The 15,114-nt window shown below is 34.6% G+C and overlaps 1 long non-coding RNA gene and 1 other non-coding gene across 2 annotated transcripts; both read right to left on the bottom strand.

Annotated features, from left to right (window-relative positions):
- Positions 1-291: 291 nt before the first annotated feature.
- Positions 292-397, bottom strand: LOC128289985 (small nucleolar RNA R71). The gene has a single exon (XR_008279624.1). It is a non-coding gene; the product is annotated as a small nucleolar RNA R71 (small nucleolar RNA).
- A 13,169-nt stretch (positions 398-13,566) lies between these two features.
- LOC128285492 (uncharacterized) lies at positions 13,567-14,689 on the bottom strand. Its single transcript, XR_008275943.1, has 2 exons — positions 14,612-14,689; positions 13,567-13,789 (listed from the first exon to the last, which is right to left on the bottom strand). It is a non-coding gene; the product is annotated as an uncharacterized LOC128285492 (long non-coding RNA).
- Positions 14,690-15,114: the final 425 nt, after the last annotated feature.

Here is a 15,114-nt window from a genome sequence, read left to right as displayed (position 1 = left end):
ATACTTTTGAATTGAAACCTAACACAATTCAAATGATACGACAATTTGTTCAGTTTGATGGTTTGCAGGACGAAGATCCCAATGCTCTCTTGGCAAACTTTTTGGAACTATGTAATACATTTAAAATCAATGGCATTTCTGATGATGCCATACGTCTTCGGTTGTTTCCCTTTTCATTGAGAAACAAAGCTAAACAATGGTTGAACTCATTACCACGAGGGTCAATTACTACTTGGGAACCAATGACTGAAAAGTTTTTACTAAAATATTTTCCGCCGGCTAAAATGACTAAATTACAGAATGATATCTCTTCTTTTGTGCAGATGGATTTAGAAACACTTTATGATGCATGAGAGAGATATAAAGACCTTTTGCGAAGATGCCCTGACCATGGGTTACCACTCTGGCTACAGGTTTAAACCTTTCATAATGGCCTGAATCCTTCGACTCGACAAATGGTTAACACAGCTGCTGGCGGAACCATCAGTAATAAAACACCTGAAGATGCTTATGAGTTTATAGAGGAGATGTCACTGAATAACTATCAGTGGTAAGTCATGAGAACAAAGGCAATGAAAATAGCCGGTGTTTATAACGTCGATTCGATCACCATGCTCTCTAATTAGGTAGAACTCTTGAATAAGAAAATTGATAGTTTTCTTAGTTCTTCACAGGTTCACCCAGTAATGTAGTGCGAAGCAAATGGAGGTGGATCAAGCAATTCAAAATACCAACCTTATGGCCACAACATGGAGAACGAGTAGTTAAGTTACATGGGTAATAATCATCGATCTCAAAACAATCCATATAGTAACACTTATAATGCAGGTTGGAAGAACCACCCAAATTTCTCATGGGAGGCCAAGGAAATCAGAGACCACCTCCAGGCTACCAACAACCACCCTACCAACAGGAAAAGAAGTCGAACCTTGAAGAGATGCTCTCAAAGTTTATATCAGTGTCAGAAACTCATTTTCAGAATACTGAGACAGCACTTAAGAATCAACAAGCATCGATCCAAGGGCTTGAAACTCAGATTGGACAGCTGGCCAAGTTGATTTCTAAACGACCACAAGGTAGCTTGCCAAGCAACACAGAATCTAACCTAAAGGAGCAACTCACGCAATTACTAGTCAAGATGAGGAAGGGTTAGTCACACCTGAACCAGAACCAAGGTAAGAAACTGAGATAAGCAAAAGTAAAGGTGAGGTAGACCACAATGAGTAGAAATCGGTAAGTATAGAATACAAACCTCGTGTGCCGTACCCCAATGCGACAAGGAAAGACCGCTCAGATGAACAATTTGGTAAACTTCTTAAAATTTTAAAGAAACTACATAATAACTTACGGTTTATTGAAACACTTTTGCAGATGCCAAACACAATCAAGTTTTTAAAGGAGCTTCTAGCAAACAAACGAAGGTTAGATGAAAGGTCGCATGTGGAGGTGAACGCAGTTTGCTCAGCCATTCTTCATAATAAGCTACCCAACAGATTGAAAGACCCAAGGAGTTTTACAATTCCTTGCTTAATTGGTAGTTTAAATGTTAATAATGCATTAGCTGATTTAGAGGCTAGTATTAGCGTCATGCCTTACAAAATGTTTAAACAACTAAGTCTTGGGAAACCCAAACAAACTAGGATGAGCATTCAATTAACAGATAAAACTATAAGATTTCCTAGAGGTATTATTAAAGATGTACTAGTTAAAATTGGTAAATTTATATTTCCTGTTGACTTTGTTATTCTAGACATAGAGGAGGATAGCAACACTCCTTTGATTTTAGGAAGGCCCTTTTTAGCAACTGCTAGAACGATTATTGATGTTGGCACAGGTGAGCTCACACTTCGTGTGGGAGACGAAACAATCACCCTTCAAGCTCGCAATTTTGGCAACACATCGAAAATTGAAGGTGATTGTCTAAACCATTCTACTAAAACTGACAATATGGTGCAACCTACTTTGCAGGAAATGAGTTTGAAGGAAGTACATGAGCCATTTTCAAGCAATAGTAGAGGACCCATTCATGAAGAACGAAGGCTACAAATCGAGGAGCTAGATGAATGGCGGACACATAAATCGAGAACACACGATGAACCAAAACTACGCTAGAACAAGCTTAATACCTGTAATACCCCTAACCGTATTCATTGCCGGAATAGGTTACGAGGCATTACCGGATTTTACGAATTAATTTTTTTTTTATATTCAATATAGCCCCTTTATAAATATCTAACCTTCCCTGCAATATTAAATCGAGACCAATCCACATCAACCAAATCAATTCAACATATTTTCAAGATAAATTCATGCATACTTATAAGATAACGTCATCACATATCTAAAACCAGGTTTGTTAACCATACTAATGGCTAACTTTACATTCATTTCACGTTAACATTTACTTTGTTAGCTTATACATGCCATTGATTTCCAAAATAAAGTTTCTTTATATACCGAAATCCTCGAGGTTGAAATGTGATGTGTCTCCACCAAATCCGACCTCTTAGCTCTTAACAAGACAAAGCAGGGGAAAAGGAAGCGGGTAAGCACTTTGTGCTTAGTAAGCTCATGTAACAAGAATTATACTTACCTAATATTTTCAATACAATATAATAACCATTCATATATCCATTCAATGCATTATTACCCTAACATGCACAAACTCAACATTCAAGTTAGTACAATAATTTCCATGTATCAATAATATATACCATGATTGATGAGCTCGTCAATACCATGATTTCCATTTCCTTGTTATTTTTCCATATTTATCCCGTTGAATTTATCGGAATTTCAATGGATTTTTAGAAGTACACATTTATTGTACAATTCCGGGTCCGTCAATTCATATTCATGTGCGCACATATCCATTTCAGAGAGCACACTCCCGCGAACCTCAACCTTGTAGTGAGATTACCAGTCCAGGTTAAATCCCCTACAATATAAACTCATAAAGTATTGTCGGGATTACTAGTCCAGGCTAAATCCCCTGCAACGACAATTACTCTAATGAGCTTGGATATGAATTACCAGTCAAAGCTAAATTCAGACCTAATTCGGATTACCCGTCCGGCTAAATCCATTTTACACATATTCTTCGGAGGGCTATATCAGATAGGATCACCCGTCCTGCTAGATCCTTTTACCGTCAATTCCTTTTCGAGATCCATCGAATTTTCCTTTCATTCAACCGGGGTTTCTTCTCCTTTTATCAAATATATCAATGTTTCATAAATTTTCATACAACGAACATTCAAATCATATTCACATAAATACATACAATCTCAAGCATTTAAGAATATAATTCAAGTTACATGAACTTACCTTGATACTTGTTTGTAAACAATAAAAATATACTAATCCCAAACTTTTTCCTTTCTTCGATCTAGCTTCGTATTTGAATTTTCCGGATCTAAATAAATAAATTTAATTATCAATTTAATACATTTCATGTTCATATGCAACATTCTCTATAATTCAACTATTATTTATAGTTCATTCACAGCTGTCTACTTGAGTCATAGTCACTAAATTATTTATAACTTGATCTACCGAACTAAAAACTAAAATCCCATAATTTTCCCTAAAACTAGACTCATATATCTTTTTACCATAAAATTTTCAAAATTTTTGTTTAGCCAATAACTACATTTTATTCTTTAAAGTTAACCCTCTTTTGCTGTTGACAGTTCTGACCCTTATTCACTAAAAATTAATTATCTCTTCATAAAGAATTCAAATAATGTTATCGTTTGTTTCTATTAAAAATAGACTCATTAAGGATTATATACATATAAATTTAAGCCCATAATTGTTTTTATTCAATTTTTTATGATTTTTCAAAGTCAGAATAGGGGAACCCGAATTCATTTTGACCTTGTCTCACAAAATTCATTATATCTAAAAATTTACAAATCCATTGCTTACACTATTTCTTATATGAGGAACTAGACTCAATAAGATTTAATACCATATTTTTTTTATCTTCTAATTCGATTTCTAAAATTTATGGTGATTTTCAAAGTTAGTCTACTGCTGCTGTCCAAACTGTTTTTGTGCAAGCTATTTATTACCATTTTTCCCCTAAGCTTTTAATAAATGATAATTTCGTCCCTACTCAATTAGCCTCTCAATTGAGCTGATTTTTCTCAATTAACATTTTATTCTATCACCTTAAACTAGTTTACAACCTTTAGGAATCGGAATTTCAACAATAGACTTTAATTCCAAGCATTTTCACAATTAGGTCCTAAAAATCAATTTCTATTGAAATTACCTAATAAAATCATCTCATAAACAAATTAAAGCTTTAATTTTATTCTATTTAATCATAAAATTACAGCACTCAACCATGGTGACTTTCAATTTCATCCATGAAATAAAAAACTAATGAATTTAATAGTAGGACCTAGTTGTAAAAGTCTTAGAAACACAAAAATTAGAAGAAAAAGGCAAGGATTAACTCACTTGGTGCAAAAATTATGAAATACCAGCTTAGAGAACCCTCCTATGGCATTTTTAGCTGCTGGAATTGAAGAGAAATGAAGAGAAATCTAGATATTTCCTATTTAGTCCTAGCTTTATTTAGTTAATTTTGCAATATTCCAATTTTACCCTTAATTTATCAATTTTTCTGCTGATTTCATACCCTTGCCGTCCAGCCCAAATAACGTTTGGGTCTAATTTCCTTTTAAATCCTTTCTCATTAGACTCTTAAGCTATTTAATTATTCTAGCAACTTTTACACCTATTACAATTTAGTCCTTTTCATTTAATTGACTACCCAAACATTAAAATTTCCTAACGAAATTTTAATGCCACATTAATAACATTTCATAAATATTTATAAAATTATTTTTGACTCATTTTACGAGATAGAGGTCTCGATACCTTGTTTTTACCTAATTTCTTCAATAATTTCTTTTTCTATCTAATCACTAAATCGGTAAAATTTTCTATCAATATTTTCATATGATTTTCCTATCATATCAATTTTCAAGCAAAAATATTGAAATAAAATTCTCTTTAAATCGGATTTATGGTTACGAAACCATTGTTCCGATAACCTTGAATTTATGCCATTACAACTTTCCCCCCCTTTAAGAATTTTCGTCCTCGAAAATCTTACCAGTAAAGAGGTTTGGGTATTGTTTCCTCATTGCCTCCTCCGGTTCCCATGTCGCTTCCTCAATCCCGTGCTTTTGCCACAATACTTTCACCAAATTTATCTTTTTATTTCTAAGCTCTTTTGTCTCCCGTGCTAATATTTTGACCGGTTCTTCACTGTAAGTCATATTCGGTTGAATCTCTACTTCTGTCGGAGAAATAACATGTGAAGGATCTGATCGATATCGTCGTAACATAGATACATGAAAAACATTACGGATTCTATCAAGTTCCGGTGGTAATGCGAATCGATAAGCGACCGGTCCAATTCTTTCTATGATTTCATAAGGTTCGATAAATCTTGGACTCAGTTTACCCTTTCGACTGAATCGGAGGACTTTCTTCCAAGGAGACACTTTCAGAAATACCTTGTCACCGACTTGAAATTCAATCTCTTTTCGTTTAAGGTCGGCATATGATTTTTGACGATCGGAAGCTGCTTTTAGACTATCACGAATAACCTTTACTTTTTCTTCTGTTTCTCGGATCAAATCAACCCCATGTATCTTCCTTTCACTAAGCTCTGTCCAATATAACGGTGTTCTACATTTTCTACCATACAAAGCTTCATACGGAGCTATTTTAATACTAGACTGATAACTGTTATTGTAAGCAAATTCAATCAAAGGTAGACACCTCTCCCAATTACCTTCAAACTCTAGTATACATCATCGGAGCATATCTTCCAATACTTGAATTACACGCTCAGATTGACCATCTGTCTGAGGATGATATGCAGTGCTAAAATACAACTGAGTACCCAAGGTTTATTGCAATTTGTCCTAGAAACGAGACGTAAATCGGGGATCTCTATCTGATGGAGACAGGCACTCCGTGTAGCCTGACAATCTCAGATATGTACAGTTCAGCTAGTTTATCTAAAGAATAATCCATACGTACCGGAATAAAGTGAGCTGACTTTGTTAATCGGTCAACAATCACCCAAATAGCATCTTTTTTCCTCGGAGACAAAGGTAGCCCCGATACAAAATCCATAGTGATTCTTTCCCATTTCCATTCTGGTATAGTAATTGGCTGAAGTAACCCTGAAGGTACCTGATGTTTAGCTTTAACTTGTTGACATATTAAACACCTTGATACAAACTCAGAGATATCACGTTTCATTCTCGACCATAAGTACATCTTTTTTAGATCATTATACATTTTATTACTCCCCGGATGTACAGACATAATAATAATACTGTGAGCCTCACGTAGAATCTTCAGATGAGCTCAATTCGAGGTACACATACCTACCTCGAATAATAAACAACCATCGAACCAATCAAATTCGAATCATTACCTGACTCACACTTTGTCCATTTAACTTGTAACTTCTCATCATTCTTCTGAGCTTCACATATTTGCTGTAAAAATGTCAGTTTAGCTCTTAATTCGCTAGGATTGAACCATCATCAGTCAATGATAACGGGTATTCATAGCTCAAAGTAAACAGAGATTTAGGCTCAAAGCATCAGCTACAACATTAGCCATACCGGATGGTAATCAATAATCAAATCATAGTCCTTTATCGATTCAAGCCACTGCATTGTCTCAAATTCAAATCTTTCGTGTCATCAAATATTTCAAGCTTTTATGATCAAGTATAAATATGACATTTCTCACCGTACAAGTAATGCCGCCATATTTTCAAATAAATACAATAGCAGACTAATTCAAGATCATGTCTTGGGTGATTTCTTTCATGTGGTTTAAGTTGTCTTGAAGCATAGGCTATTACTTTACCTTCTTGCATCAAAACACAACCTAAACCATTTAATGAGGCATCATTGTAAATAAAAATTCCTTACCGATTCATTTGCACTAATACAAAGTGCTTTCGTTAATAGGTCTTTCAATCGGTTGAAACTTTGTTGACATTCATCAGTCCACTCGAACTTTACATCTTTCTGTAATAATCGAGTCATTAGAGAAGCTATCATAGAGAATCCCTGTACAAATCTCCGATAATAACCAGCTAAACCCAAGAAACTTCTAACTTCAGATACATTCTTCGGTGGATTCCAATTGACAATAGCTGATATTTTACTTGGATCTACCCTGATGCCTTCAGCAAATACAATGTGTCCAAGAAAACCCACTTCTCGAAGCCAAAATTCACATTTACTGAATTTAGCATATAACTGCTTCTCTCGTAGAATTTGCAACACAATTCTCAAATGTTCTGCATGTTCTTCTTCATCCCGAGAATAAACCAAAATATCATCAATGAATACTACTACAAATCTGTCTAAGAACGGTCTGAATATCCTGTTCATCAAATCCATGAATACTGCAGATGCATTAGTTAGCCCAAATGGCATAACTAGAAACTCATAATGCCCGTACCTGGTTCTAAAGGCTATTTTTGGCACATCTGACTCCTTTACCGTGAATCGATAATAACTCGATCAAGATCAATCTTTAAAACACAAGAGCACCTTTCGGTGATCAAATAAATCATCAATTCGGGTAACGGTACTTATTCTTTATGGTTACTTTATTAAGTCTGCGGTAGTCGATACACAATCTCAAAGACCCATCTTTCTTTTTCACAAACAGAACCGGAGCACCCCAAGATGAATGTCTCGGTCGGACAAAACCCCTGTCAACAAGTTCTTGCAACTGTGTCTTTAACTCCTTTAATTTTGTAGGAGCCATACGATATGGAGCTATGGAGATCGGAGTAGTTCCCGGAATCAAATCTATAGAAAATTCCACTTCTCTTTCTGGTGGTAATCTTGGTAATTCCTCTGGAAACACATCGGAAAATTCACATACCACTGGAACTGCCTGTATTTTTGACTCAGATACTTTGGTGTCAAGTACATAAGCCAAGTAAGCACCATACCCTTTTTTGACATACCTCTGTGCTACCATTACCGAAATCATATCAGATAACCCCTCTGTCTGATCAGATTTAACCCGGAGCAACTCACCATTCTGACATTTTAGCACAATATATTTTTGTTTACAATTTACTACCGCATCATGCTGGGTTAACCAATCCATGCCCAATATCACGTCAAATTCATCAAATGGCAGTAACATTAAATCAGCCGAGAAACAATAACCTCTTACCATTATTGGACAATTTTTACAAATTTTATCCACCAACACAGATTGGCCCAGGGGGTTCGAGACTTTAACCATAAATTCAGTAGGTTCAACAGATAAATTTTTAATAATTGCAAGTTTAACACATATATATATATGAATGCGTAGAACCAGGATCAATCAATGCAGTAATATCAGTATCAAGTAAAGAAAATGTACCAGTAATAACATCGGGTGCTGAGGCATCTTCTCTGGCACGAATGGCATATGTCCTAGTAGGTGCTCGTGCCTCAGGCCTACCTGCAGTATCTTTTGTAGCTCCTCGACTACCACTGACATTATCGGATGGTCAAAGTGGTCTCGAAACTGGATTACTCAGCTTCGATATCTGTTCAGCTTCTTTTTCACCCCTTTCTGGACAATCTCTGAGGAAATGGTCAAAAGAACCACATCGGTAACAAGCCCCGCTCTTTAATCGACATTCACCAAAATGAGCTTTATTACAGTACTGGCATCTCGGTTTAGGAGTGCCAACACTGCCAACACTGGTCACTGATGGAGTAGAAGGCCATGGATTAGTGCGTTGAGAACCTCGCTCTTTGCCCGAATACCCAATGGCTGAAGTAGAACGATCCTGATACTTCTTCAATTTCTTTGAAGCAGAAAACTGGGATTTTCCTGTCGGTCTTTTACTAAAAATTCGAGCTTCCCTCTCAGCCTGTTTCTTTTCTTTGCTCAATTCTTCTGCTTTATAAGCTCTCTCTGCCAATGTAGCAAACTCTCGAATTTCAAGAATTCCGATCAGTAGTTTAATGTCTTCATTTAACCCTTCTTCGAATCGTTTGCACATTTCAGCTTCTGACTGTACCCATTCTCGAGCATATTTACTCAATCGAACAAATTCTCTTTCATATTCAGATACTGATCTGTTACCCTATTTCAACTCAAGAAATTCTTTTCTTTTCTGATCGAGAAACCTCTGGTTGATATATTTTTTTCTGAACTCGGTCTGAAAGAATTCCCATGTAATTTCTTCTTTCGGAACAACTGAAGCTTTAGTATTCCACTAATGGTAAGCTGTGTCTTTTAGCAGTGAGACGGCACATTTCAGACATTCTTCTGGTGTACAAGACAATTCCTCCAGAACTCGAGTAGTGTTTTCTAACCAGAATTCAGCTCATTCGGAATCATCATCAACTGCTGCTCGAAATTCTTCGGCCCCATATTTTCGAATTTTATCTACTGGAGCTTTCCCTTTTCTGACAGATTCAGTACCTGTACCTTGTGGGATCTCGGGAGCAGGAGGGGAAGCTTGAGCTTGCTGCACTAAAGGGTTAGTTCTTAAGTATTGATTAAACCATTCATTCATCATTTGAAAGAAGGCTATTTTTGCCTCCTCCCCTCGACCCTCTGTCTCGGGCCTTCTACTGCTAGTTTCTTCTCTTTGTACTGAAGCCGGAGCATGACTCCCAGCTTTCTCAAATTGAGCTCGGTCGGATGACATTATTATAAGAAAAACACATTTTAAATGGTTAGGAGATATCACACTATCAATAATAATTTAAATGTCATGTATAGCTAATCCCGTATTTGCTACATCGGTCCTAGAACCGGCTAAACCGTAGCTCTGATACCAATAAATGTAATACCCCTACCCGTATTCATTGCCGGAATAGGGTATGAGGCATTACCGAGTTTCTTAATTAATTTTTTCTTTTATATTCAATATAGCCCTTTATAAATATCTAACCTTCCTCGCAATATTAAATCGAGACCAATCCACATCAACCAAATGAATTCAACATATTTTCAAGATAAATTCATGCATATTTATAAGATAACGTCATCACATATCTAGAACCAGGTTTGTTAACCATACTAATGGCTAACTTTACATTCATTTCACGTTAACATTTACTTTGTTAGCTTATACATGCCATTGATTTCCAAAATAAAGTTTCTTTATATACCGAAATCCGAGGTTGATAAAGGTGATGTGTCTCCACCAAATCCAACCTTCGAGTTCTTAACACTACAAAACAGGGAAAAAGGAAACGGGGTAAGCACTTTGTGCTTAGTAAGCTCATGTAATAAGAATTATACTTACCTAATATTTTCAATACAATATAATAACCATTCATATATCCATTCAATGCATTATTACCCTAACATGCACAAACTCAACATTCAAGTTAGTACAATAATTTCCATGTATCAATAATATATACCATGATTGATGAGCTCGTCAATACCATGATTTCCATTTCCTTGTTATTTTTCCATATTTATCCCGTTGAATTTATCGGAATTTCAATGGATTTTCAGAGGTACACATTTATTGTACAATTCCGGGTCCGTCAATTCATATACATGTGCGCACATATCCATTTCAGAGAGCACACTCCCGCAAACCTCAACCTTGCGGCAATGGATTACCGGTCGAGCTAAATCACAACGACAATTACTCTAATGAGCTTGGATCTCAATTACAGTCAGGCTAAATTGAGACCTAATTCGGATTACCCGTTCGGGCTAAATCCATTTTACACATATTCTTCGGGAGGGCTATATCAGGATAGGATCACCCGTCCGGGCTAGATCCTTTTGACCGTCAATTCCTTTTCAGAGATCCATCGAATTTTCCTTTCATTCAACCGGGATTTCTTCTCCTTTTATCAAATATATCAATGTTTCATAAATTTTCATACAATGAACATTCAAATCATATTCACATAAATACATACAATCTCAAGCATTTAAGAATATAATTCAAGTTACATGAACTTACCTTGATACTTGTTTGTAAACAATAAAAATCTACGAATCCCAAACTTTTTCCTTTCCTCGATTTAGCTTCGTATTTGAATCTTTTGGATCTAAATAAATAAATTTAATTATCAATTTAATACATTTCATGTTCATATGCAACATTCTCTATAATTCAACTATTATTTATAGTTCATTCAAAGCTGTCTACTTGAGTCATAGTCACTAAATTATTTATAACTTGAGCTACGGAACTCCAAATTAAGATCCCATAATTTTCCCTAAAACTAAACTCATATATCTTTTTACCATAAAATTTTCAGAATTTTTGGTTTAGCAAATAAGTACAGTTTATTCTTTAAAGTTACCCCTGTTCTCCTGTTGACAGTTCTGACCCTTCTTCACTAAAAATTAATTATCTCTCCATACAGAATTCAAATAATGTTATTGTTAGTTTTTGTTAAAAATAGACTCATTAAGGATTCTATACATATAAATTTAAGCCCATAATTATTTTTATTCAATTTTTTATGATTTTTCAAAGTCAGAACAGGGGAACCCGAATTCATTCTGACCTTGTCCCACGAAATTCATTATATCTCAAAATTTACAAATTCATTGCTTACACTATTTCTTCTGAGAAACTAGAATCAATAAGCTTTAATACCATATTTTTTTCATCTTCTAATTCGATTTCTAAAATTTATGGTGATTTTTCAAAGTTAGTCTACTGCTGCTGTCCAAACTGTTTTTGTGCAAGCTGTTTATTACCATTTTTCCCCTAAGCTTTTAATAAATGATAATTTCGTCCCTACTCAATTAGCCTCTCAATTGAGCTGATTTTTCTCAATTAACATTTTATTCTATCACCTTAAACTAGTTTACAACCTTTAGGAATCAGAATTTCAGCAATAGACTTTAATTCCAAGCATTTTCACAATTAGGTCCTAAAAATCAATTTCTATTGAAATTACCTAATAAAATCATCTCATAAACAAATTAAAGCTTTAATTTCATTCTATTTAATCATAAACTTACAGAACTCAACCATGGTGACTTTCAATTTCATCCATGAAATCAAAAACTAATGAATTTAATAGTAGGACCTAGTTGTAAAAGTCTTAGAAACACAAAAATTAGAAGAAAAAGGCAAGGATTAACTCACTTGGTGCAAAAATTATGAAATACCAGCTTAGAGAACCCTCCTATGGCGTTTTTAGCTGCTAGAATTGAAGAGAAATGAAGAGAAATCTAGATATTTCCTATTTAGTCCTAGCTTTATTTAGTTAATTTTGCAATATTCTAATTTTACCCTTAATTTATCAATTTTTCTGTTGATTTCATACCCTTGCCGTCCAGCCCAAATAACTTTTGGGTCTAATTGCCTTTTAAATCCTTTCTCATTAGACTCTTAAGCTATTTAATCATTCTAACAACTTTTACACCTATTACAATTTAGTCCTTTTCATTTAATTGACAACCCAAACATTAAAATTTCCTAACGAAATTTTAATACCACATTAATAACATTTCATAAATATTTATAAAATTATTTTTGACTCGGTTTTACGAGATAGAGGTCTCGATACCTTGTTTTTACTCAATTTCTTCAATAATTTCTTTTCCTATCTAATCACTAAATCGGTAAAATTTTTCTATCAATATTTTCATACGATTTTCCTATCATATCAATTTTCAAGCAAAAATATTGAAATAAAATTCTCTTTAAATCGGATCTATGGTTACGAAACCATTGTTCCGATAACCTTGAATTTAGGCCATTACAATACCTTTCCAAATCAACTTAAGATTGGAGATAATGTTTTATTAGATGCCACAAATCCTAACATTGTCACTAGCAAACCGAATGAAGAAATCCCTCTTACTGTAACACCCCCACGCCCGAGACCGTCGCCGGAGTCGAGCACGAGGCATTACTAAACTTATTTGAGCACTTAAACAAATTCGGACAAGTTGTCCAACTGCGTCACAGTTACTAAAAAATTCATATCTCAAGCTCCAAAACTCAAAATCCAGTTCCGTAAATGTTTCCTTAAACTAGACTCATATGTCTATCTACTAATTTCTTTCTAGAATTTTTGGTCAGGCCAATTAGTATAGTTTATTAGTTAAAGTCTCCCCTATTTCAGGGTTTGACTACTCTGACCTCTGTGTATTACAAATCATATATCTCCCTGTACAGAGTTTCAATAACTATGCCGTTTATTTCTCCTGAAACTAGACTCAATAAGAATTCTAATAATATAAAATACACCACCTAATTATTTTGGTACAATTTATGGTGAATTTCTAAAGTCAGAACAGGGGATCCAGAAATCACTCTGGCCTTGTTTCACAAAAATAGATTCATAAAATATAATTCATATACCTATTTTGTTCAATCCATATGAAAATAGATTCATTAAGATTAAATTTCATAACTTACTCATCATTCAATTCCATTTCTACCATTTTGGTGATTTTTCAAATTTACATCATCTTCATTGTCGATTCATTTTTTATGGCGATTTCACTTTACTAAGGATTTTCATGGACTAAATAGCATTTTAAACATACATAACATCAAATATGACTTAGATTGGCCATTCCAATGGCTAATCATTTACAAACCCTTTACTTTCCAAACCATAGCCATATCATAAGATCATTTACACAAAGTGAGTATTTTGCCATACATGCCACATTCAAAACACACAAGCCATTTTACCAATTTAGGCCTTCGGATAGTGTGAACGAGTCTTCGACCTATCCCAATTCTCAAGCCGGCTTGTTAAAACTACAATGAACGAAAAGGAGGGAGTAAGCATAAATGCTTAGTAAGTTCATATGCAAATAACAAGTAACATAACCATACAATTATACCAAACAACTTTAGCATGGTATCACCAAAACATATATCACATTTTTAAACATCATTCATCATCTTACCACCTTATCGTTGTTGTATCTATTTTCAACCCGAGGGTTAAGTACATACTTGTCCAAAGTGTCCATTTCACAACACTTACCAAAATGTCACTTGCATCTTAAGTATTCTTCCATTTCACTAGAAATTTTACCCGTTGAACACATCAGAATATAACTCGGATACATGGATAATTTGCACATAAGTGCCACATTTGTAGCCAAGCTACCATGTAACCCGCCCATAAGTGAACTCGGACTCAACTCAACGAGCTCGAGCGTTCACATCCATAAGTGAACTCGGACTCAACTCAACGAGTTCGGATGCCTAGTTACATCTCACGAACTCGGACTCAACTCAACGAGTTCGGACATTTCACATCCATAAGTGAACTCGGACTCAACTCAACGAGTTCGGATGTTGAACCATCCTAGTGACATGTCACTTGTATCCTAATCTATTCCTAAGGTTCAAACGGGATTTTCCTCGAACACATCTACTTGCCATCTTCCGTAAAATACCGAAACCAATACTCGGTAGCACTTTCTATTTAACAAATAATACATTTAATTTGCATTTTATTCGAAAATAACCATAAAGCATATATTTCATGATAAAAATCAGCATATCATATATTTAACATCAATAACTTAAAAATAACAATTATGCTGCCTTATTTACACATGAACTTACCTCGGTACAAAATTTTTAACAATCGAGCCTATTCCTCGTAAACTTTGTTTTTCCTTCGATCACGACTTGAATCTCGTTTCTCTTGATCTATAATACCAAATTAATCTTATTTAATACATACATTCATTAAAATAGTCCTTAATACGAACTTTGGCAAAATTATCATTTTGCCCCTAAACTTTTGAATAATTACACTTTTGCCCCTAGGCTCGGGAATTAAACTTCATCCCTTATTATTATGTTTTGTGACATGCTGATCATTTTTCCCTTCTATGGCAACATCAAATTCTCACTCTAACATGTATTTATGACTACTAAATATTTTTTTTTTACCGATTAAGCCTTTTTACTCGTTGTCACTCAAAACCGAGTAGCACAAGTTGTCTAACAAAATTTAAAACCTCATATTCTGTCATAAAACACCAAAATACACAAATTTCACCTATGGGTATTTTTCCAAATATGAACCATAGGTTGAATTATTGTTAACATAAGCTAAATCG

Source organism: Gossypium arboreum, chromosome 2 (genome assembly GCF_025698485.1).
Source record: "Gossypium arboreum isolate Shixiya-1 chromosome 2, ASM2569848v2, whole genome shotgun sequence".
NCBI classification, from domain to species: Eukaryota; Viridiplantae; Streptophyta; class Magnoliopsida; order Malvales; family Malvaceae; genus Gossypium; species Gossypium arboreum.
The sequence above is the reverse complement of the archived record's forward strand: the minus strand, read 5'-3'. Positions and strand labels throughout refer to the sequence as shown.